This window comes from Erpetoichthys calabaricus, chromosome 2 (assembly GCF_900747795.2).
Source record: "Erpetoichthys calabaricus chromosome 2, fErpCal1.3, whole genome shotgun sequence".
NCBI classification, from domain to species: domain Eukaryota; kingdom Metazoa; phylum Chordata; class Cladistia; order Polypteriformes; family Polypteridae; genus Erpetoichthys; species Erpetoichthys calabaricus.
In genome coordinates this window covers 94744575-94768412 of record NC_041395.2, presented here as the reverse complement: position 1 = coordinate 94768412, position 23838 = coordinate 94744575, and the positions used below count along the sequence as shown (strand labels likewise).

Here is a 23838-nt window from a genome sequence, read left to right as displayed (position 1 = left end):
AGGGATTTGCACTGGCAATCGGAAAGGTTGCCAGTTCGAGTCCTGAAAATGCCAAAAAAGGGACTCTGCTCTGTTGAGCAAGGCCCTTAACCTGCAATTGCTGAGCACTTTGAGTAGTGAGAAAAGTGCTATATAAATGCAAAGAATTATTATTATTATTATCCCTGCAACCCTGCTCAGGATAAGCAGGTTTAGAAACTGGATGGATGTTATGTTATGCTATTTATTAATGTCTTTATTTCTGCTTCCAGTTTACCTGCTACAGCTTGTTAACAAGGCCAGGTAAGATACACTTTAACTTGATTAATGGGCTAATAAAATAATTGTACCATGTGTCATCTACATATACTGTACAAACATAGAAATAACATTAAACACATAGTAAAACTGAGGAAATGTCAATCTAATGAATCTAAAATTATGATAAAAGAAATCCATTAATATTATTATTGTGATATGGCCAGTTGACAGCAGAAGAAAGAAGAACAAAAACTGCAGTTAACAGCATTCCTGTAGAACTTAATATCTGAAGAGTCCATGGTTAGTTAAAGCAGACAAAGCCATGGTCAAAGTGAGACAAAGCCACAGTTCTACTGACGTAAGGCCAACCTGCCACCCATTCTCACCTTCTATGAAACTAATGAAGCTTAAGATTCAGGGCCCCTAATCCTGCACATTTCTTCACAATTGTGGGTGTGTACTCTATGAGAAGGTGTTTTTGAAAAAATAATAATAATAACAGTGTAATTCAATGAAAAATAATATTTAAAATAATAATGAAATGGTAATTAAAGTTTCAATAAACATTTGTGGTGATCTGTTGTGGAACAATCGTATTGAAGAAGATAACAGTGGTTACCCAGACCTTGTTGCTGGTTGCAAAGGGGTCTCCATTACAGTTCAAGTTTCATGTCCCTAAAATGTAGGTCTGCCACTGCTGGGTATTCTAAGATATAAGTGCTTACTCTGGACAGTCAGATTTACCAAGAAATTGATATCTATATGCAACCTGATGTTATGAACTTATCCACATATATTTTAGCTTTTATTAATATAGACATACTTGTACAGTGCAAATAAATCCCACATGGATTTTTATGTGGATATTTTTACTCTCCAGATGCGTTACTGCATCCCAGTTTCTGTCAACCAAGTTCATGAGTGTTCGCGTCAACGTAGCCACTAGCAGTGTTGTCTTACTGAATACGAGATGAGCTTTTTAGTATCACCTTCTGAAGTACCTTACAGCACTTGGAAAATCTGAAAAATAGTGCGAAATAAACAAGCTACTACTACTACAAGCTACTACAAGCTACTACTATAGGAAATGTTATCCTTTTAAAGTTTTAAAAAGACTGAAGAATGTAGAAACTACATCTTTAACTTCCTTTCTTAGCAATACTGAAGCTCTCATACCAGCTCTGAAGCCATGATCTTATTAATAATGCCCAGTTTGTGTTAGACACTGATAGCAGCAAGTCAAGCAGCTCTTGTGGGAGCCAAAAAAAGTCTTTGATATTTCTTACTATTGTTTTGCAGTTGATTATTACAAATTCTCAGTTGTTGGATGTTTATTGTTGCCATGTTTTATTTAATAGCATGTTATTATACAGTGGAAATGTGCAGATTTTTCTTATTGCACAGTGAGTGTTTGTTGTAGGGGACACTCACTACCTCCATAATGAAGAGTGATAAAGTGCCAAATGTATATTCTGTTAGCTCAACAAGCTGACCACTATTTTTACATTGCTACCAAAATCAAAAAAGTACATGCAGAGCAAATAGGAATGAACATTTTACAATATTAAAGTTTAATGGTAGGTAAGATATGAAAGATAACTAGTAAGTTCTTTATATCATATTCAGTGTTATGATGAAGGATAAGACTTGAACCTTTTTTTATAGGTTGTGACACAATAAAAGTGAATGGAAATGTTCTACCTCTCACTTCAATTTATACATTTGTCACAAATCCCAGGATTGAAAATCTGCAAGTAAGTAGACTTCAAATTATATAGTTAGAAGTTGTGGTATCACACTGACTTATGGTTTTCATTGCCAATTGTTTTTAATGTCTTGGGACACAAGCCCACTGGTGTGCTTTCAGACTAACTCATTTGTTACCATTTTCTCAAAATATGACACTAATGTTTATTGTGTGTCTACAAGATGTAATTTTAATTTAACCTTTGTCAGTATGTCTAAACCTTTTGTCTCCACAAGAAGAACTTCAATTATTTATAACCAGAAGGGTGACACAAAATACCATTTATCAAAAATGAAATTTAGAATAAAGCATTGAATGAAAAAACAAACAATTCCATCAAATTCATCAATGTCAAAAAACCCTATAATGATATTCAGATCAATACTAGAGCCAGATAATAATCTGTAAATAATTCACAAAAAGTTCCAGTATCCTGATAAAAACAAATAGCATAAGGAACTAAAAAGTCTGGAAGGGCACACTTTATCTTAAAATGTCTTAGTAAATTAAGCTAAATTAAAGAAAATAAGACAAATAGAGTTTAATTTGCTTATCTGTCCCTTCTTAGACAGATGTTGGTGCCTGCCTGAGCTGACTATCTCCTAATGAGGAAACAAAGCAACACAGTACTAAGTAATGAACTGTCACAACTGCTTCACATATTCTTTCTATAAAATTTCAAAATAATTTCTTGCATCTCTATTAAAGATCAGAAAAGCTGATAATACTTTTAAATTTCCAATCCACTTTAATAAGGAAAACATTGCCACAGTAACAATGCCAATAACTCTACACTGGACTGTGGGTACCATCAGCAAATATCATAACAATACAAGAATCCCAGCAATGGCAGACACTAAACAATGGTGCAGCCATTCCAAAAACACCAGTATTCTGTGAGTCAGACAAATAGTAAGAAAAGTCAAACAGAACAATAAAAAATGTGCATAAAAATGAAAATACCGTCACTTAACTGTCAGTCCTAACAAGGGGTCAGTATAAAGCTATTCCATAAGATGTGAGGTAGTCAGTACAGCCCTTTGTGTATTATTGTCACTTTGAGCCCAGGTGCTGTAAAATTAGCTGTGAACCAGAGTAGGACATTGACTAACTGTATTCCTACTATGGCACTAATTATTAACTATTGTTATTCCTCTATAAAAGAAATGAATGATGTGCTGAAAAAATCACTTTGTTTGTACTGGTAATTCAAGAAGATAATTTGTTATAAAGTAGCATTTAAATTTCAAGATGTTTAGACAAATTAATCCATAATACGTACATACTGTGAGCAGCATTACTTCAATCAGTTGTTCAGTCAAACTCCAGTGATTTAAAGCAGGAGTGTCACAGCAGTGCAGTGTTTAGGCTGCTGTCTCCCAGCACCAGGAGCTTGGGGATGAATCCAAGCCTGGCCATTCTGTGAGTGGAAAATACAAGTTGTTCCTGTGTATTTGCTCTGTTTAATGCAAATAAACAATTGTGCTTTCGATAGTTTGTTAAATGCCATTTGTCATGTTTTATTTGTGTGAGTTTTTATTTTAGGATTATTTAGATATTACATTTGAGTGAATAAACAGGGAAAACTATTGTATGTTCTGTAACAGAAACAGGTGCAGTTCACTCATAGCTCACAAGAGGACCACTTGGCCAATGACTTATTGGATATTTGTTAAAAATTAGGTTGCTGTGGTGGAGAAGTATGCAAATAAGATGAGTGATTTGCAAAAGTAAAAGAAAATACTAAAAAGAGTCTTAATATACAGTCATATGAAAAAGTTTGGGAACCCCTCTTAATTCTTTGGATTTTTGTTTATCATTGGCTGAGCTTTCAAAGTAGCAACTTCCTTTTAATATATGACGTGCCTTATGGAAACAGTAGTATTTCAGCATTGACATTAAGTTTATTGGATTAACAGAAAATATGCAATATGCATCATAACAAAATTAGACCGGTACATAAATTTGGGCACCCCAACAGAGATATTACATCAATACTTAGTTGACCCTCCTTTTGCAAATATAACAGCCTCTGGACGCCACCTATAGCCTTTGATGAGTGTCTGGATTCTGGATGGAGGTATTTTTGACCATTCTTCTATACAAAATCTCTCCAGTTCAGTTAAATTTGATGGCTGCCAAGCATGGACAGTCTGCTTCAAATCATCCCATAGATTTTTGATGATATTCAAGTCGGGGGACTGTGATGGCCATTCCAGAACTTTGTACTTCTGCATGAATACCTTTTAGATTTCGAACTGTGTTTTGGGTCATTGTCTTGTTACAATATCCAACCCCTGCATAACTTCAACTTTGTGACTGATGCTTGAACATTATCCTGAAGAATTTGTTGATACTTGGTTGAATTCATCTGACCCTCGACTTAAACATGGGCCCCAGTCCCTGAACTAGCCACACAGCCCCACAGCATGATGGCACTTCCACCAAATTTGACAGTAGGTAGCAGGTGTTTTTCTTGGAATGCAGTGTTCTTCTTCCGCCATTCAAATCGCTTTTTAGATAGATAGATAGATAGATAGATAGATAGATAGATAGATAGATAGATAGATAGATAGATAGATAGATAGATAGATAGATAGATAGATAGATAGATAGATAGATAGATAGATAGATAATTAAAGAATGATAATAATGCAGGTGAAAAACAGACAATAACTATGTATAATGTTAAATATTAACGTTTACCCCCCCGGGTGGAATTAAAGAGTCGCATAGTTTGGGGGAGGAACGATCTCCTCAATCTGTCTGTGGAGCAGGACAGTGACAGCAGTCTGTTGCTGAAGCTGCTCCTCTGTCTGGAGATGATACTATTTAGTGGATGCAGTGGATTCTCCATAATTGATAGGAGCCTGCTGAGCGCCCTTCGCTCTGCCACAGATGTTAAACTGTCCAGCTCCATGCCAACAATAGAGCCTGCCTTCCTCACCAGTTTGTCCAGGCGTGAGGCGTCTTTCCTCTTAATGCTGCCTCCCCAGCACACCACTGCGTAGAAGAGGGCGCTCAGCACAACTGTTTGATAGAACATCTGCAGCATCTTATTGCAGATGTTGAAGGATGCCAGCCTTCTAAGGAAGTATAACCGGCTCTGTCCTTTCTTGCACAGCGCATCAGTATTGGCAGTCCAGTCTAATTTATCATCCAGCTGCACTCCCAGATATTTATAGGTCTGCACCATCTGCACACAGTCACCTTTGATGATCACTGGGTCTATGAGGGGTCTGGGCCTCCTAAAATCCACCACCAGTTCCTTGGTTTTGCTGGTGTTCAGGTGTAGGTGGTTTGAGTCGCACCATTTAACAAAGTCATTGATTAGGTCCCTATACTCCTCCTCCAGCCCATTCCTGATACAGACCACGATAGCAGTGTCATCAACGAACTTTTGCACTTGGCAGGACTCCGAGTTGTATTGGAAGTCCGATGTATATAGGCTGAACAGGACCAGAGAAAGTACAGTCCCCTGTGGCGCTCCTGTGTTGCTGACCACAATGTCAGAATTGCAGTTCCCAAGACGCACATACTGAGGTCTGTCTTGACCAAATAACTCAATTTTTGATACATTAGTCCAAAGCACTTTGTTCCAAAATGAATTTGCATACAACAAGCGAGTCTGTTTGTGGCGTGAGTGCAGAAAGGGCTTCTTTCTCATCACCCTGCCATACAGATGTTCTTTGTGCAAATTGCGCTGAATTATAGAGCAATGTACAGATACAGCATCTGCAGCAAGATGTTCTTGCAGGTCTTTTGAGATGATCTGTGGGTTGTCTGTAACCATTCTCACAATCCTGCCGCTCCTGTATTTTTCTTGGCCTGCCAGACCTGAGTTTAACAGCAACTGTGTCTGTGGCCTTCCGTTTCCTGATTACATTCCTTACAGTTGAAACTGACAGTTTAAACCTCTGAGATAGTTTTTTGTAGCTTTCCCCTAAACCATGATACTGAACAATTTTTGTTTTCAGATCTTTTGAGAATTGCTTTGAGGATCCCATGCTGTCACTCTTCAGAGGACAGTCAAAGGGAAGCACAACTTGCAACTGACCACCTTAAATACCTTTTCTCATGATTGGACACACCTGTCTATGAAGTTCAAGGCTTAACGAGCTAATCCAACCAATTTGGTGTTGCAAGTAATCAGTATTGAGCAGTTACATGCATTCAAATCAGCAAAATTACAAGGGGACCCACATTTTTGCACAGCCAGTTTTTCATATTTGATTTAATTTCATACAACTAAATACTGCTTCACTAAAAATCTTTGTTCGGAAAACACCCCAGTACTCAGATGTTCCTAGGAAATGAAAGACATAGCACTGTTATCTTTTTGTTGAAAGTAGAGTAAATTATTATGCAGGCTGAGAGGGGTTCCCAAACTTTTTCATGTGACTGTATTATCTTAATATATTATCTATGTATGTGTTTAAGTTCAGATAAAGTTACCAGTGTGTATATGCTCATAAGAAGAAGTGAAATAAGGACTTGGAACTTTGTAGTTGTAGTTAGCTAAAAGTAACTTCACTGATAAGTGACCAGAGCATAGAAATGTATGAGTCAGTTGTCCAATTTCAACTGATGCAAAATCTATATAAGCAGCCAGCAAGGCATTGTATTTAAGAAAGAGTTATGAGAGTACTTGAAGACACGTAACTTTTCATGAAAGAGGAAAGGGAGACAGAGAGATAGACGAGGCACAGTGTTTAGTATGAAAGTGAGAGGACATTGGAGATATGTGAGAGACACGGTTTTGAAGTATCATGCTGTCAGAAGATGAAAATAAAGTGTCACCTATAAAATAAAAAAGGTCCTAAATTTAGATGAGTATTAGTCATTAAAAGGCTGAGCAATGGGTTGTAGTTTTACAGGCTGTGTTCCCATCAGAAGTTAAAGAATATAGGTTTCTGGCCTTTGCTAAGTTCTCTCTGAAGCAGTCATCTCAAAGGAACTGAGGGATATAATTAACCAGCAGAGGTATTGTTAGAAATAGATTTTTGTATAATTTTTTAATGTACTTTTCTCCATTGTTTTAAGAGATCAAGTACTTGTTTGGGTTTTTTTCTAGTCACTGATCTCAATTCTGAATTCAGTTTTCAATTATTTGGTGTGTTTTTATTTTTGTTAAGATATTTTTGGTCCAGTTCGGCTGCCAATTTGTTTTTTCAGAGCTGGTTGTAATTCTTGCTCCCATTGTTAGGTTAGTGTCCTGTGATGTCAGGGACATGCCCTCCCAGGTCGTGACTCATGGAAATTGATGCAGTGGGTTAAATGGTCGCAACAGGGAATCTCAGTTTATTATGGTTACTATGAAGCCACTAGTGTGCATGAATTGTATTTTATCACGATCAGACTCTTTTGGTATTTCATAAAAAAAAAATGGAATGAAAGACTATTGGAGCAATTCAACATTATAGCTTGAACACTCAAACACGTCATATCAGGCTCATTTAGTTAAGCCCAATTACAAAAGCTACTGATGATTTTGATTAATTAGTGAAAGCAGAATAAGAAATGTAACAGAATAATGTATCTTTATGAAGTAACACACAATAAATAATTTAAATATTGCAACCAAGACTGGGTTTGTGTTGACTTATCTGTCCATAGATAAAACTACCCAACAGCCTAAGCTAAAGATCTTTGGAGTTAGCATTTCTGATATCTGTGGTGCACTGATGTCCTTAGATTATAGCAGACTTGCATGTTCAACACTGTTAACACAATAAATGCCATAGTTTAGGCATTACAAAATGCATCTATTACTTATTTACTATTTTGAAAAAAGACATTAAACACTTCTTTGGGTCTTTATAACACTTACAAAGCATCATTATAAAGTGTTTATTCATCTTTACAGTATCACCTGCTAATAAGTAGTTTTACCATCATGTCAATATTTCACACTGCACAGACATGAATAACCTATCTACTGATGTTTAATAAGTGTTAGGAAGACCAAAAGAAAGCTTTGTTAAGGTCTTGTTACATAACAGTAAATGAGTATTAGATGCATTTTTGCAGCACTAATGTGCTAGAAATTTGGTAAATTGGTGGAAGAAGTGGATGGTAGCACATGGAATAACCATACAGTTTAATACCTTCTTTTCACAGATGCAACATGTAAAAAATGTGAAAGTTAAAAATTACAAAGGAGATCTGTATACTGTAATGTGGTCCTACTCTGTTTGAATTTTTTTGGTAACCTACATCTACCAAAAATATTTTTCTGTATTTAAAAAATATAAATCACCAAATCTTTTCTATTTAGATGTTAATACAGCATTATCTGTTTTCCTTTGCTTAGTATAGCCTTGCCAATGTGGAGCCAGCGTCTGCATCATCCTTGTTTAATTTAACACAGTTTGGATCACTTCTGGTTGCATCCAGGGGCTTCACGGCAAAGGATTCAAATAAGGTATTATACTAATCAAATCAAATTTGCACAGTTACTGTATTAAATATACTCTATTTGTGACTGTCTTAAGAAGACTGTTCCTTACACAGTGTTACATAAAAAGCCATTTTACAGAAATTTTCTGATCTTTGCAATCTTTGCAATAATTGTTAAATTTAATATTTGCAAGTGACTTCAGTTCATTGAACTATTTTCTAACACTTTTATTCAACTGGGGGTTATGGAGATATTTTCTATCATGGCAGTGGTTTACACACTCTGGTTGGCATGCCAGCCCATTACAACTTTAATATAATAGATATGAAATGTCTTTTTAAAACAGATTTACAAGGTGAATGTCATTATTAAAGGAAAAGAAGACAGCTGCAAACAATGTCTACTTATCCGAGTGCAGCCAAGATACTTTGTAAACTTCACGTAAGTTTTAGATCATGTATTGCATTAAAAAATTGATAAATTAGACTTGATTTTTAAAATGTACTATATCAATTGTTAAGAACTTGCAACAAATGAACGTTTGGGTTGGGGCACAAGCCAGATTCCTTATTTATTGTAATTAGCTTGCAAACAATAAAGCTAGCACAGTTCTGGTAGCTGGTCTTGTGCCATCTCTGTAAATCTCTGGTACCACTGGAGTAATGGGGGCACCTTTTATTGATATAGAAATTCATGGTGTCAGGATTTTGATTAATTCTACTTTGTTGCCTGGAGTTGGAAGGTTGATGATAGGATAGACAGACACGTTACCTTACATGTCAGAGTGTTCACCAACTCCTGTGTACCCATTAAGTCGTCCCCTGTCATGGTGACCCTGTGATCGCACTCCTGGCATAATATTTAGCCTTTATTTGCCTCCATGCATTCTATAAGTTAGTCAGATGAGTAACAATTTCTTTAGCAAATGAATAATACACCTTTAATTTTTGCAAATTTGGATAATTTTTTGTTTAATGATGTTACTGTTTATATGAATACAACTACCGTTCTTGCCAAACAAACTTTCTTGCAAACATTTTCAATTTTTGCCATAGGTGCTTTCCGAAGGATTATCCTGGATAGGTTAAAATTTTACTGATATTGTAATTTGTTTTGCCAATGACAAATCTTACATAGGCAAGATGTAGTGACTATTAAGTGGTTAATGGCCACTAGGTGAGCATAATTGTGTGAATTAGAGCTTATGGCAAACTGTGTTATTTCTCCAAGCAACACTGTGTGAATCCCAAGTGACACATTTCTTTTTTTGTCAGCATTTATATAATAGTTTTAAAACACTGTTTTAAAAGAATGATGGACTATAAACATCGGTTTCAGAATAATCCAGTGAGTTTCAAAATTACCCATTAAATTTAAATTACGCTTGCATTTGTAAACTTGCTTGTTTGCACCAATCATGCACATATGATGATTATAAATAACAATTGTATTGCTTTGGAAGAAGAAAATTGGACAATATTTTGGATCCCAGTACAATTATAACTGCCATCATCACTAGCCCTAACCCTAAGCCTAACCCTAATCAATTTGTAAACCTTTCTTTAGTTCTGAAATTGTGCCTCGCTAGCTGTTCTTGAAGTTACTTACTTATGCCAGCATATCCAACACTTCCAGAACAATACATCTTACAGTAGCATGCTGTGCTTGCAGTATTTTTATTTTCTCGTTTATGGAATATGGGGAAAGTATTGTAATCGTCCAAATATTTGATATTGAGATTTTGATGAAATCTTGACATTTTAGACCTCCCTGAGTCCGATTTACTTTCTCGTAGGGAAAGTATTTTAATCGTCCAAAAATTCGATGTCGAGATTTTGATGAAATCTTGACATTTTAGACCTCCCTGAGTCCAAAAATACCATTTTTGGAATTATGTCTGTGTGTCTTTCTGTGTGTGTGTGTGTGTATGTATGTAAACACGATAGCTTGAGTATTCTTTCACTTAGGTCAACCAAATCTTGCATACAAGTTTTAGGTACAAAACGTAGATTTTGAGCTATTTCTGCTGACTGGAAGTGGTACTTTTTTATTCATGCAGCTGATTTATTCAACTTTTGTAATAATTTTTCAATGTATTATTAATTTGATTTCATTTGTTGTTGATGGTTCTTTAATGCACATAATATAAAAAATATAATCATTGTCTTGTAGTTAACTCCTCAAATATCCATCCCCATATCTGAGTATACAAGAAAGTTTTTTTGTTACAGAGGGGCAGCCGTGTTGTCTAGTAACCAGAACTCACTTAAAACTAAGTTGAGATACTACATCAGTGATTCTTAAATTTAGTGTTGGGATTCTGGTGCAAAATTTAGAGGATTCCAGGATGTCTGGGACATCATCCCCAATTAAACTATTTGAACTTCGTGAAAGCTTAAAAAAGCAAAGTCACCTTACAGATTGGAAGGGCAGGTCTCTTCAAACTCATGGCAGCACCCCCACCCAGCAATTAGTGATTTGCTTGTCTTCGTCTGAGTGATGCAGAACAGTGTGATGGTAGATAGCAGGAATTGATGAAGACTGCTGATACCATGACACTAAAAGTGTTCACGTTGTTGTTGAACGCTGCTGCATCCTCAGAATGACATGCCTTCGCTGCTCGGAACTATCTAGAGCTATCACCTTAAACCGCATGATGAAATAGTCATTTCAGCATTGCACACATGGGAATGTCTCATATAAAGTGTCTGTTCTGCACAATGCTGTACAAGGGGTTATTGTAATTTTATAGGATCATGAAACTAAAAAAAGTTTCACCTTAAAACACTAGGTCTAAAGGCTTCAAAGACGGTCTTGAAAGCCAGCAAGCCCCATCTCAAACTCTTCTCAGGCCAAATTATTTGCCAGAAAGGCAAGCCAAAGGTTAACGCATTTTAGTCCACAAACTAAAATGAAAATCTAAAAAAAACAAGAGCAAAGTTCATAAACTAGAGAATTCAAATAAGAATACAAAATCTCACAAGTTAAATTTTCAAAAAAGAGCTGAACAAACATGAGCAATCATCAATGCCTCACAGTATGGTACGGCAGCTGCACCATGGCAGACATGGAGAAGCTGCAGAGAGTAGTAAAGGCAGCACAGAAGATCATCAGCTGTCCTGTCCCCTCCCTGATGGACATTAACACCTCCCGCTGCCTCAGCAGAGCAAAAAACATCATCAAGGACAGCTCCCACCCTGGCTCTGATCTGTTTGACCTTTTGCCTTCAGGGAGGCTCTACAGGTGCATCACAACAAGGACAAACAGACTCAAGAACAGTTTTTTCCCAAAAGCTATAACCATTCTAAACTCACACATGTACTGACTACACAGTCTAACCCCCCAACCCCTGGACTTCCTTCTATCCATCAACTGTGCAATATTCAATATCTAAATGGTACTGATAATAACAGTGCAATATCTGTATACTGTACAATATCATTATTTTCAGGGTCCATCTTCACTGAAGGAGCTGCTTTTAATCTCATTGTACATGTGTATAGTGCCAATAAAAAGGCATTCTATTCTATTCTACTGGCCCAAGTCCCTTACATACTTAGATAAGCCTGGAGACAGCCGACAATACACCAAAACCAAGATGAATAAGACACAGAAGTAAAAAACACATAACTAACTTAATACATTAATAAAACGTAATAAAGAAATCAATATTCATTGAGAAATAATCAAAAGCAACCAGAAAAAAACACAAGAAGAATTTACAAAATAATATGTAAAAGACAAAAAGAGAATACATAAACATTTAAAAAGACACTTGAGCCAGGGGTGAAACTCTGGCTACTCAGTAACAGGCATTGTTTTATCTGCAAATTGTTATACTTAATTTATACAATATTCCAAGGTACTTGTGTAGGATTTCAGGGTTTAGTCAACACTGGACAACACAGGACCTCTCGATTAACACGATTAACATAACATGGCGAAGGCTGCAGGTTTTCATCCCAGCCAATGTCTTCTAATTGGATTAATTCCTTATTTAGCCAAACTTATATTTTCCTGTTTTTATGTTTTAATGTCAATCAAGAATTACAAAACTGGGTTTGCTACACGTTTATTTGAACATGTTAAGCAGTTAAATAGGGATAAGTTTTTGTTTTTCACATTTTTCACTCCACATTTCCAGTTGTTCAGATTATTTAAGATGTTACTTCTTATTGGAAACATTAATGAGTCTGATGCTGGAGTAGTTGCAGCCTGTAATCATTGTTTGCCTTTTCTCTGTGTGCCTGCTCTGCTCATGTCTAATTGTCATTATTTGGATACAGCTAAGGGAGCAAACTACATAGAAAAAGGGCAAATTAATAGGAAAATGACAAAGAAAGCTATAGAAAAACAGCAATATTTTAAAATTTCATATACAGGTAAATCTTGCACTACCATGAATTTCTGAGTACGGGTAACAGAAGGGAAGAAAAGGCCAGCCAATTGAAAAGAGATCAATTGGAAGTAAAAAAGACTCACTGATTGTGAAACTGGTTAACCTGCAGCCATAGGGAGCAGTCAGGACTGAATCGGAGAACCACTGGCCCATACTATTTATATTATAAGAAAGCTTTGGTTACCATCTAAAGCAAAACGCCTTGTCAGTAGAGCTAGTCTGATAAAGAGTGTACTTGTAAAGTGCTAAAGCGATATACAAAGAACAACAAGGGGAGTTACATTTGCTAAGAAAATAGTAGGGAAAATTCTGCATCTAAATCCATATCACACACTGGACACCTCTTCTTAAGCTTGTCAGTGGATTCCAAGCAGTGCTCCAGGAAATCCACTACATTAACGTATTGTGTCCACTGTTATGGCACCCTGTCATGGATTCACAAGTTCCTGTTCTGCAGTCATTGTGCCATTAGTCATACACAAGTCCCACTGGCTTTACTGTATTACAAGTTAATGCTGTCAGATTATATATTTTACTTATGGTCTAATTGATTTTCTCCTCTATACTTTACAGTTAAGTCAAATTATCATGGGAGGCTTATGTATGAGTGTATACTTTATAGTTCTACTCTTGAGCTTTCTCACTAATCCAAGTGAAGCTCTGACTAGCAGATTGCACTACAGGGATTAAACAACTGGGTGCAGATGATTTTTGGATGAATGATGTGCTGTTTCTTCCTAACAACTGCAATAGCACTTTAAATATTATAAAATGATCATCAATAATGTGTTTCTTTAAAAAAACAATGTATTAGAAATAGAACATGCATTAAATTAGTTATGTGAAAGCTTAATATACTCTGGCGAGCATGAAGATGGCAGTATTGACGCCTACACACTGAATGACTATCTAAAGAAGGGGTAGACAATATCAGTCCTGGTGGGCCACAGTGGCTGCAGGTTTTCATTCCAACTATTTTCTTAACTTGTGACTAGTTTTTGCTACTAATTAACTTCATTTAATGTATATGCAATTTAAGACTCAGCCCCTTTAAATCAGGGCTGAGCAATGTCTGTCCTGGAGGGCCGCAGTGGCTTCAGGTTTTCGTTCCAACCCAATTGCTTAATTAGAAGCCAGTCCTTGCCAATCTCAGATCTTCTTATTTAATTTTTTAGCCTGCAATGTTAGGTTCTTCCATCATAGATTTTTTCCTTTCCAAGGATATCATCTAAATGATGTGAAGCCTAAAATGGATCATTTTCAGTTTGTCACATTTTACTCATAAGTGTTTTATTAAACCAGATGTAAATGGAAAACCGTTAGATGGAGAACTGCTGGCTCCCTTGTCATTTGCATCTTACTGCTAACAAGGAGCAATTAAAACAGTGAATGTGGCTGTTTAAAATTAAAATAAATCAGTTAAGGGTTCAAAATCTTAACAAGCATGACAACTAAAATGAAACATCAAAATGTCAATTGAGCAACAAGTTCTTCATCAGCAGTAATTGACCTCTCATTAAGAAACAGGGTTGGAGCAAAAACCTGCAGTCACTGCGGCCCTCCAGGACTGACATTGTCTACCCTGATCTAAAGATATACCCAAATCCTACCAAATCTTACTTCATATTTTCATTGTTAAATGCCACAAAACAACAATTATGAATTGGGAAGAAGATGCTGCTAGCCTTGCACTGATCCCTATCAGCATGAACACTGCATACATCTCTCTCGTGTGCTCTCTCTTTTTCTATTGCTGTTGTCCACCATCATTGTCAAGCACACCTCTCAGCTTCTACATGGTCACAAAAAGGCCCTAAATTCTGCATGGGCTCTAATTCCTTCTTTTTTCTCTGAAAGTGTCTGTCATTTCCCAAGACTTGTCAAGGGAGTTGCTCCTCTTCCCATCCAGTCAGGCCTCTGTCACTAAAGCATGTAGCTCTGCTAGGTCTGAAGAGCTCACAGATTCACTGCCCAGTGCATGAAGAGCAGTCCTCCTACTACGATACAACACATGTGCTGATTGTGATGTCTGATAAGTTATTGGTATGATTTTCTCACAGTACTTTGAATAATGTGGTACAACAGGTCTAAAATTAAAAATAGTAAAGGTAATAAACAAAAGAAATGAATGAACAAAGACAGTAAATAGACCAAATTAAATGAAAGAAAACAGACAAAAAAATGGCCAACAGGAATCTCAACTTAAAATGACAAATCATTTATGACCCTTTCAATGTCCTACCATTTCAGTCTTTCACTTCTGATTTTGGATTGACTACCATATAACCCTTTCTGGAATGTACAGGAGTTCCCAAAGACTGGATGATATGGTGATTGATTGCTTTTTTTTTAAAGATGAATAATCCAGCAAAATCTCTTTCCTTTAAATGCAATAATGTTCCTCATCTAAACTGCTTGATGCATTCTTTTACGTAGCGTGTGATCTCCCGCTGCACCTAATGGCTTCTAAGCAAAGTTTAGTTGGAGTAATGCTGGAAGCTTTTGAATGTAAAATGATGTAAAGGCTGATGTGCTTGAATTGAATAGTTGTAAGGCTAAGGTTGAAATGGCGGGCATTAATAAATATTGTAGCTGATGAAGATTCCTGAGAAGAGCTCACTGACAGCCACCTCCATGCCTGCCTGCCTGCTTGCCTTTGAAGAGCAGTCATGCCAGAATGCTACACACATGCATTTACATGACGCATGAGAAGGAGATTAACAGTGGTGTCATGAAGTACAACTGAACGCAAAAGATGGCACCTTTGAGTCCCAATTGAAAAATTTGCACTCTGTTTGTTATGATGGGTAGAAAACATCCGATGAGAAATTAGGGGAAACTAACTCTTCAAAAGATTTCAGTCAGGGATTGGGAGGCAAGGAAACTGCAGCCTTTAGAAAGCACTCTGTTACGAGGGCTCACAGCCTTTCTTCCACACACATTGACCCTGGAAGCGACTTCAGGTTTGTTGTCTATGTTTGTGCTAGAATTTGTATAAATGACCAACTACGGTCACAGGCCATACAAGTTTAGAGTCAAGAGGTAGGATGGGAAGAAGGATTAATGGAAAGTAGTACAGTATGTCTAACAGTAAGCGAGAAATAGGAGAAATGAGAAAGGAAACTGGAGGAAAAATGGTAGCTATTGTGGTGTTTTCAAATGTGGAAAAGAGTTACTTAGCCAAAAAGTTGGAGAATACAAAACACTTGTGTAAGTATATTAAAATCAACATAAAAATAAATGCATGAACAGTGAAAAGAACTGCTATTACAGGTATGTTCTGAGATGTTCTCTTCCTTCTCCCTGGTGCTTCCTGCTGAGGCCTCAGCTTCATGCAATCTTGAACTGAAATAATCAGGAGCAGGACATGAATAGGGATTAGACATGAAATATAACAACTTTAATAATATTTCATATTGTTTTAGATTTTTTTCTCCCTTTGCAGTGTTTTATTTAGTTATTGACATTTTTGCCAGTGCAATCAGGCAAACAGAGGATGCTTTTCCTTTCTAATTGATTTAATGATCAGTTTAAGACAATGTGGCTTTATCAGCAGGAAATCAAAAAATAACATATACAGGGCAATTAATGATTTATTGTATTGATTCAGTAAGAAAAATGTAATTACATTTGTTCTCTCTCTTTCTTTGGAAGTTTCCAAATGATTACTTTTGCCTAAATGAATTTATCTCTCTTCAGAAACAGTACATATTATGCTCGGATTAATGCAAACACTGGCCCGTTATCATATGTCACCAACGTCACAGCAAAGGGTGTACAGGTGTTTTATGAGATAATAAATCCCAACCGAGCTTTTCAAATCAATCAAGGTAAGACCTTTAAACAAATGTTAACCGCAAGGTATTGTCTGCCTTTTCAGTGATACTGTTGCAAAGGCTCATGCGCAAAAGTGGGCAACATCTCAGTTAAGTGACTGCATTATTAGGCACCTATTAGGCATTTACAATAGTTATATATTGTAACATTAAGTAAATAAATGCAAAATAACAAAGGTATCATGTTATCATTGTATAAGTGATATTCTAAAAAATAAATTTACAGAAAATACACAGAACAAACGTGTAAGTTTGTTTCTTTTTAAACAATTTTAGTAAGCAGTTAGGACACATTTTCACATGAACTGCATATAATGAATGATCTCTTTAAAATCCAACTTAAATTACCAAAGTATATGATGCACAGTACATGCAGCTAAAGCATATAGGAGCTTGTTAAAGACGTATAACAGCAGTTGGCAAATATTGTAAAACTGATTGGTCTGAATTGAGACATCTTTGTGTAGCTCTCTACCTAAATGACTAAAGGGTTGTTTTGACTTTCATTATCTCTGAACCTAAAGAATAAGTTTGGTATTTATCAAGTCAAAGTTATTTCTTCACAATCATTATATATATTAAATTTCCATATGAAACAGTGTTATACAGTGAAACATTTCTTATAAATTTTAAAAATTCCTTGTCTGGTTTTGCAGCTTACAATGGGGCTGAAGGGTACCAGGGCCATATGTGAATGGAAAAGCCTTAATACCCACTAAATATGTCCTCTTTTAAGCAGCACAGATTTTTTTAAGAAAATACTAGGGGGCTCTGCCCCCTGCTCGCTTCACTTGCCCACCCCCGGGTTTGGTTTACTGGATATACAATTTAAAGAGATTGTTATTTTTATGGGAATTGTTACATATGTATTATTTTCACTTTTACTTTGAAACTTTTGTAAAAACAATACTGTACTTGTCCTTTATTTCTGGCCTCGGGCGTGGTTACATCTCTTTCTCACAGGACGTATAACGCTGCTCGCGTTGTGAAGGGGGTGGGGGGCCGGTGAACGCACACTAAGGAGAAGTGGTTGGATCACCTGCTGGCTTGCTGCTACTGTTGGTGAGCTGCGTATTCTACTTGTTGTGCTTTGCGCGTCAATCATTTAAAAGCCTGTACAGTAGCTGTCCTTTTGCCACTTTGCGTCTCTGCCGCGCGCGTTGTGAGGGGGGGGGGGGGGGGGGGGGGGGGTGGGTTTTGGCTGAACACATGCTAAAGAGAAGCGGTCGGATCATCTGCTGGCTTACTGCTGCTGGTAAGCTGTGTGTTCTGCTTGTTGCTTGTCATTGTTTTAAGAGCTGGGAGCACATGAAGTGTGTCTGCCAAAAGCATTCCAACAACTGCTAGGTTAGATGTCCGTGAAGTTCTTTTAAATGCTGTATCACTGCCTTGTCTCGTGTGATGTTAAAGTGTGTCTCGCGGGACGTCAGATTGTCTTCCGAGAAGATCACGTCTCGTCTCCATAGTCTCCCTTCCAATATTTTTTTTATAATAGAGAGATGTCTTTTGCGTTTATGAGGCATCCTTCTGAGAATGAAAGGAAACTAAAAACAAACATTTTATCACACATTGTTGAAACTATTTTTCACGAGGTAAGAATACATTTCCTGTTCGCTTGTCTGCTCACAGCTACCATTGTCAACCCCAACAAGCCTCCAGCTCCAAGCTATATTTTGTTTATAATCCTACTTTTGCTTCTGCAATTCTATTTTTTCAACAGTTATGTCCTACCATGGCTTATAATAACAGACTGATGTGCATGCAAATCATATAAATATTTTTCATGCTTACCTTTTGCCCACTGCATCCTGTGTTGTTATTTTACATTGCCTACTGAAGAAGTTTTACGCCGATCGATAGCACACTGAAAAGAGCAAATAAGAGTTTCATTATACTTTGTCCACATAACAATATTGTCTTGTAATTTCAATAAAAGACTAACATTATTGAAAGGGCTAAGCCACCTACCTACACGCTGCATTTCTCATGGTGTGTTTAGCACATGTACGATAATAATAATGAAAAAGGCAGAGTGTCCGACAGAGCAGAGTGAAATGCCACAACCCAATTATCTAATTTTTAAATGCATAATGAGGTGCTGTTGTTGAGGAGATGGTAATGTAAAGAACTTAGGACAATGTGTTTTAATGAATAAACTCAAAGACACTCACTCATATCAATCAATCCACAATTACACAGGGAGAACATGCAGACTGTGACGTTGTAAGGTGTGAATGATGGCCCTGCGCTATCTGGAGAAGCCAGCAAAAAAGAATAGTCTTTGGGTACATGTGCAGACTCAGCACTTAGAGAGCACTTCAATTGTGTCTCCTGGTGACTACAATCCATCAACTCTGATGCATAACTGCCAGCGGGGAGCCGAATGGAAGAGTGGCATATGGGTTGCCTCTGACCTTGGCTAAATGTGCATGAGCAGTCAAAAGGAAGAAGCAGCGGGGAGAGTGTGTCACTGCCGAAACATCTGGGAGGCGTGGTGGAAGAAACTGCTGAAGAAACCAAAAAGTCATTTTTAGGTCCACATCACCAGCAGTTGCTATAAAATGACTAATTCTATTCTTCTGTCTCTTGTACCCCCTTTCTCAATGAAGTCCAGGCACGCTTTATCAATCCAGTAACAGCAGGTAATATATTTGCAAAATAATGAACTAAGCTTCCATATAGTGAAAGAATGTAAGATTGTGTGTCTTTTTCAGTTATTATTTTACACTTGTCTTCAGAAGAGAGACAGCAATTCACATCTGTGCATCAACACTCAATGTCAATAATGGCACATGGCAACGACTTTCCAAAGTGAATCAATGCCCCTGGCCCCAAAAGACGCTGCAGAAAAAGACAAACAGTGGAGTATGACATGAATATGCTGTTTTGCAATATGCTGTATATACTGTATAAGCTAAAGACAGAAAGAGAGAGAGGTTGGGAGCATGAGCTGATAGCGTGTCACCGCACCCACCACACCACAAGCCACCACCTGAATTGGGACCCGAGTGCAAGGGGTGCAGATGCAGATCAATACTCTGTAACATTTTTGGCTTCAAAAATGGATGTATTCAGTAAAGTTTTCTTAATAATGGAACTCCAGTAGCCATAAGCTGCATTATTAAACGCAAGAACAAGTTATTTTTAACAACACATAAAATATGCTTCGCTTTAGAATGCAATGTCATGTGGCAAATAAATATATACGTATATCACGATTGTGAAGAAATAGCTTTGACTTGAAAAATACTTAAGTTATCCTTTAATACCTTGCTTTTAATATAATTATTGCCTCATGTTTCTATGTTTTTCTGAATAACTTGTGTAATGTATTACAAAATATGATCTGTTAGTCTGCTGTATAAAGATGTGTGTGTGCTGATTAACTGAGAGGTAACTGAATAAAGGGTCACCATTGCAACACTTGCTGTCAGCTGTGTTCTTGAGTGTTGATTCTGTAATCATATAATTGTGTTTTTACATATTATATTATCCAGGAAATACAGTAACAAATTGTATATCTGCAAAACATGAATTATAACATTTTAACTCACAAGCTTGAATACACAAAGGTTAGCATTTGTTTATTTTTGCTTCATTCATTTTTTGTAATTTCTTTTTACTTTTATTTCCAAATTTTGATTTTATTCTTTTTGCTTTCTCACTAGTAACTGGGACAATAAGAACAACATTCAACCTTGTTTTTGACTCAAATAAAAACCAAAACAAGAAGTATGCAGTGACATTACTAGTCCGAGCGTACAATAGAATACATGAAGTCAGTGCTACTGCCACCGTCAGCATCACCGTCTTGGAGGCCAATAACCTCCCTCCCATCTGTTCTCCAGACCTTGTTGAGTAAGAGCACAAGACTGAATAATTTCATTATAATATATTTTTTAACTGCTTTATTTAACTTTTATTAATATTTTTTTTGGTTCAGCCCAATCACCATCTGTGTTCAGTTTGCACATTATCTGTGTTTGCATGGGTTTCCTTAGATTCTGCAGTTGCCTCAGACAAAGATGTACATGTTGTGTGGATATGGCAGTGAGTGTTCCCAACAAGTCACTGATGTCCTATCCTGCTTTATGTCTAATGCTGCCAAGATAAGCTCTGACTGTTTTTATATTCTTTTTTAAACTAGTATGGTTAGTGCTGTACACATATCCAAATGCAAATAGCTAAAACATTACACAAAATATCATTACCAAAACATGAAACACCATGAAATATCTACATTGAAATATATACATATATGTGCAGCACATACTGTATATTAAATTCAATTTAATTGTTTTCAAGCATAATTCCATTCAATACAGATTCAAGAGAAGCTAAACCTCTGGTCCAGACAAATCTCTCTGAGACAGGCCCAGTGGCCACCCATTCTCTCCCTGGGCATTGGACAGTGTGTTAGAGAGCAGAATTGTGCCCATTATTTTGGTTGGTACAGTGGTATGTTCTTGTCAAGCCTAATGTTTACCATCTGCAGATTTAAGTTTAGGAGAGTTAACTTCAGAGTGACACTGATGTTAAAAACGTCTACAACATAAGGAGGAGAGAAGAGAATGAAAAAGAGAATAAAATCTGAACACAACTACAGTATTGTCCCAGTGATTACAAATTAATTGAACAGTGGAAATGGCAGCTCTAACAAGGGAGACTCCATGCTAGAATTTAATTGCTTCAGTCTTTTTTAAATGCTGAGACCAGTGACATATCTTGAATATCAGCAAACAGCTAATTCTCCAGTTTAGAGCTCCTATGGCAAAGGAATTTGCCTTTACTTCAAGTTTTAAATAACCTAGAAATTTAAAAAGGCTTGTGCTCTCAGTCAGTGGTGTTGAGTACAAGCTTTGCCACTTTTCTCTCTATTATAAAAAAAATCTTGCAACGAGACGTGATCTTTGGAAGAGAGATCTTTGGAAGACAGATCTTTTGAAGAGAGACAGAGAGACACTTTCACGTCCCACGAGACGAACAAGACACGTCATACTTACAACTTTTGGAAGCAAGTCCCGTGATACACATGCAGAGCGGGTTAGAGATAATGGAAGTTGGAAAATTCGAAAGTCTCAAAAAAATGAGAGTAAAGATCGCATTAGCACAAACAAACTGAAAATATTACTTGTTGAAATAATGGAACAGCGAAAAGAGATTGCATAGTGTTAAAAGGACAGGTGCTGCACAGGCTTTTAAATGTTCGAAGTGCCGCTCGAAATGCAGATCACGCGGCACAACAGCAGCAGCAGTAAGCGAGTAGCTGATCGAGCAAAGAGGAGGTAAAAAAAAAAGTTTTTGTTTCCCATTGTATCACCGTTTAAGAGGGGTTTCCGAGAAGCAGCCGCGTCTCGTTGGGGTGTGTTCAGCCCCCCTCTTCACAATGGCATGTAGAACTGGCGGAAGGGGAAAAGGATTTGGCGAGTGATGCGAGCAGGGGGCAAAGCCCCCTAGTATTTTGTTTACATTTAGTGATTTATGCAGTTTTTTTTTCATATTCACAGATTCACTAAATTCACTTTGATAGTTTTATTTAAGAGTTTTGAATTCTAAATTGCAGTAAATTATTAAGCATTATAAATAATAACCATAACTAAATAAACCTATGGCACAGGATCAAATGTGGGTGAATATCTACAATTTGGATGCATTTTATTTTATAAGTACCACCATTTTGTATGTCTGCTTGTTATGATACTATGTGGTTTCTACAGAAGGCACATAATAAATATACTGTAATGTTAGTGCTGAGCACCACAATGAATGGAATCTCTAATTCCTACATGGCTTGCTATTCTAAATAGGTCTATTCTCTTTTTGCTGCACTAATTGGAAAAGCATGCAACTTTTCAGGCTTTCTATTTACAGAATGTAGGCACCCCTGCCACCAGTGATTAATGCCAGCTCATACTTGGGTGACTCGCCCATTGCTAATGTAATGGGCTAGAATTCAGTATTCTAAAGAAAATGACATTTCTGTGTGTTGCTTAGTGTAATGGGCTATAAACCAGTGTTTTAAAGAAAAGGCAGAATTTCTGGAAAATTCTGCTACAGGTTATTGTTGATGGCTATCTACAGGACATAAATATTTACCTGACTTGCTATAGTCAGACTGCTTTGATTTAGTATCTCATCTACACACAATGTAGGGATACAGAACTGTCTGCTTCATTTGAAAATTAATGAGTTCTGGGGACATTGGTTTCTAATCAAGTACTCAAAGTAAATGTGTTTACACTATTTGTTATGCAGAGGAAATTGGCTTGCACCATTGTTTCACTGATTGCCATGTTGATCTATGCAGAAATTGAAGCATTTATATATTTCTGGGTAAAGGAGAATAAAACAGGACAGTTTTAGTCCACTTGGACACAATTCTGGGTTGAAACTAATCTGTCCTTTGATGAAGGACACCATGTCAGATATCCACTTAGTGGAAACTAATATGTCTAAAACCCAAATGAAGTCCAACCACAATATACTGCAGAGTTAACAGCATAATTTAAGGCCCCCTGCTGCTACCAACAGTGGATTTTAGAAGTCTTCATACCTATATTAAAAGTATAGGTTTTCTTGATGTAAAGGCTAAAATCAACATAAATTACATCAGACCTTCGTGCACCATAGTGGCATGGTGGTGCCATTGTAGCATTGCAATCTTACAGTAAGGACATCAGGATTCACTTCCTGGGTGCATCCTGCATGGAGCTTGCATGTTCCCCTTGTGTCTACATGGGTTTCCTCCATGTGCTCCAGGTTTCTGCCACAGACATGCACATTAGGTGAACTGACAATTCTAAATTGTCCCTAGTGTGTGTGTGTGTGCGCGCGTGTGTGTGCGTGTGTGTGTGTGTGTGTGTTAGGCTCCAGCTACACCAAGACTCTTACTTGGATAAGCAAATTAGAAAAATGAATAGATAAGGTCTTGTATACATCCACTTTATGTGAAAGCAAAATGATTATAAGAAATTAATAGTTTTTATTATTCAATAATGGAGATTATAATTTTATGTTTTTATTTTATTTTTTTTGTTTATCATTTTATTTTAAAGGAAAAGTGTTCCAGAGACGACACCGCTTCAGTCAGTGCTTTTCATCCTAAAATGCAAATGTTATGATGGATCAAATTCTTCACTCTCCTATCAAGTTGTAACTAATAAGAACTCTAAAGATAAATTCTCATTGGAGGATGGACTGTTTAAGGTGAATAATA

The 23838-nt window shown here is 36.8% G+C and overlaps 1 protein-coding gene across 1 annotated transcript in view; it reads left to right on the top strand.

Annotated features, from left to right (window-relative positions):
- Nucleotides 1-257: 257 nt before the first annotated feature.
- The window catches only part of LOC114642859 (cadherin-related family member 4-like), a 45516-nt gene continuing 21935 nt past the window's right edge, over nt 258-23838 (top strand). Inside the window, exons 1-7 of the mRNA XM_051922814.1 lie at nt 258-282; nt 1906-1994; nt 8301-8411; nt 8734-8828; nt 16486-16616; nt 20291-20480; nt 23678-23828. The gene's annotated coding sequence lies outside the window, so the exon portion shown is untranslated. The remainder of the gene's footprint in view (nt 283-1905; nt 1995-8300; nt 8412-8733; nt 8829-16485; nt 16617-20290; nt 20481-23677; nt 23829-23838) is intronic.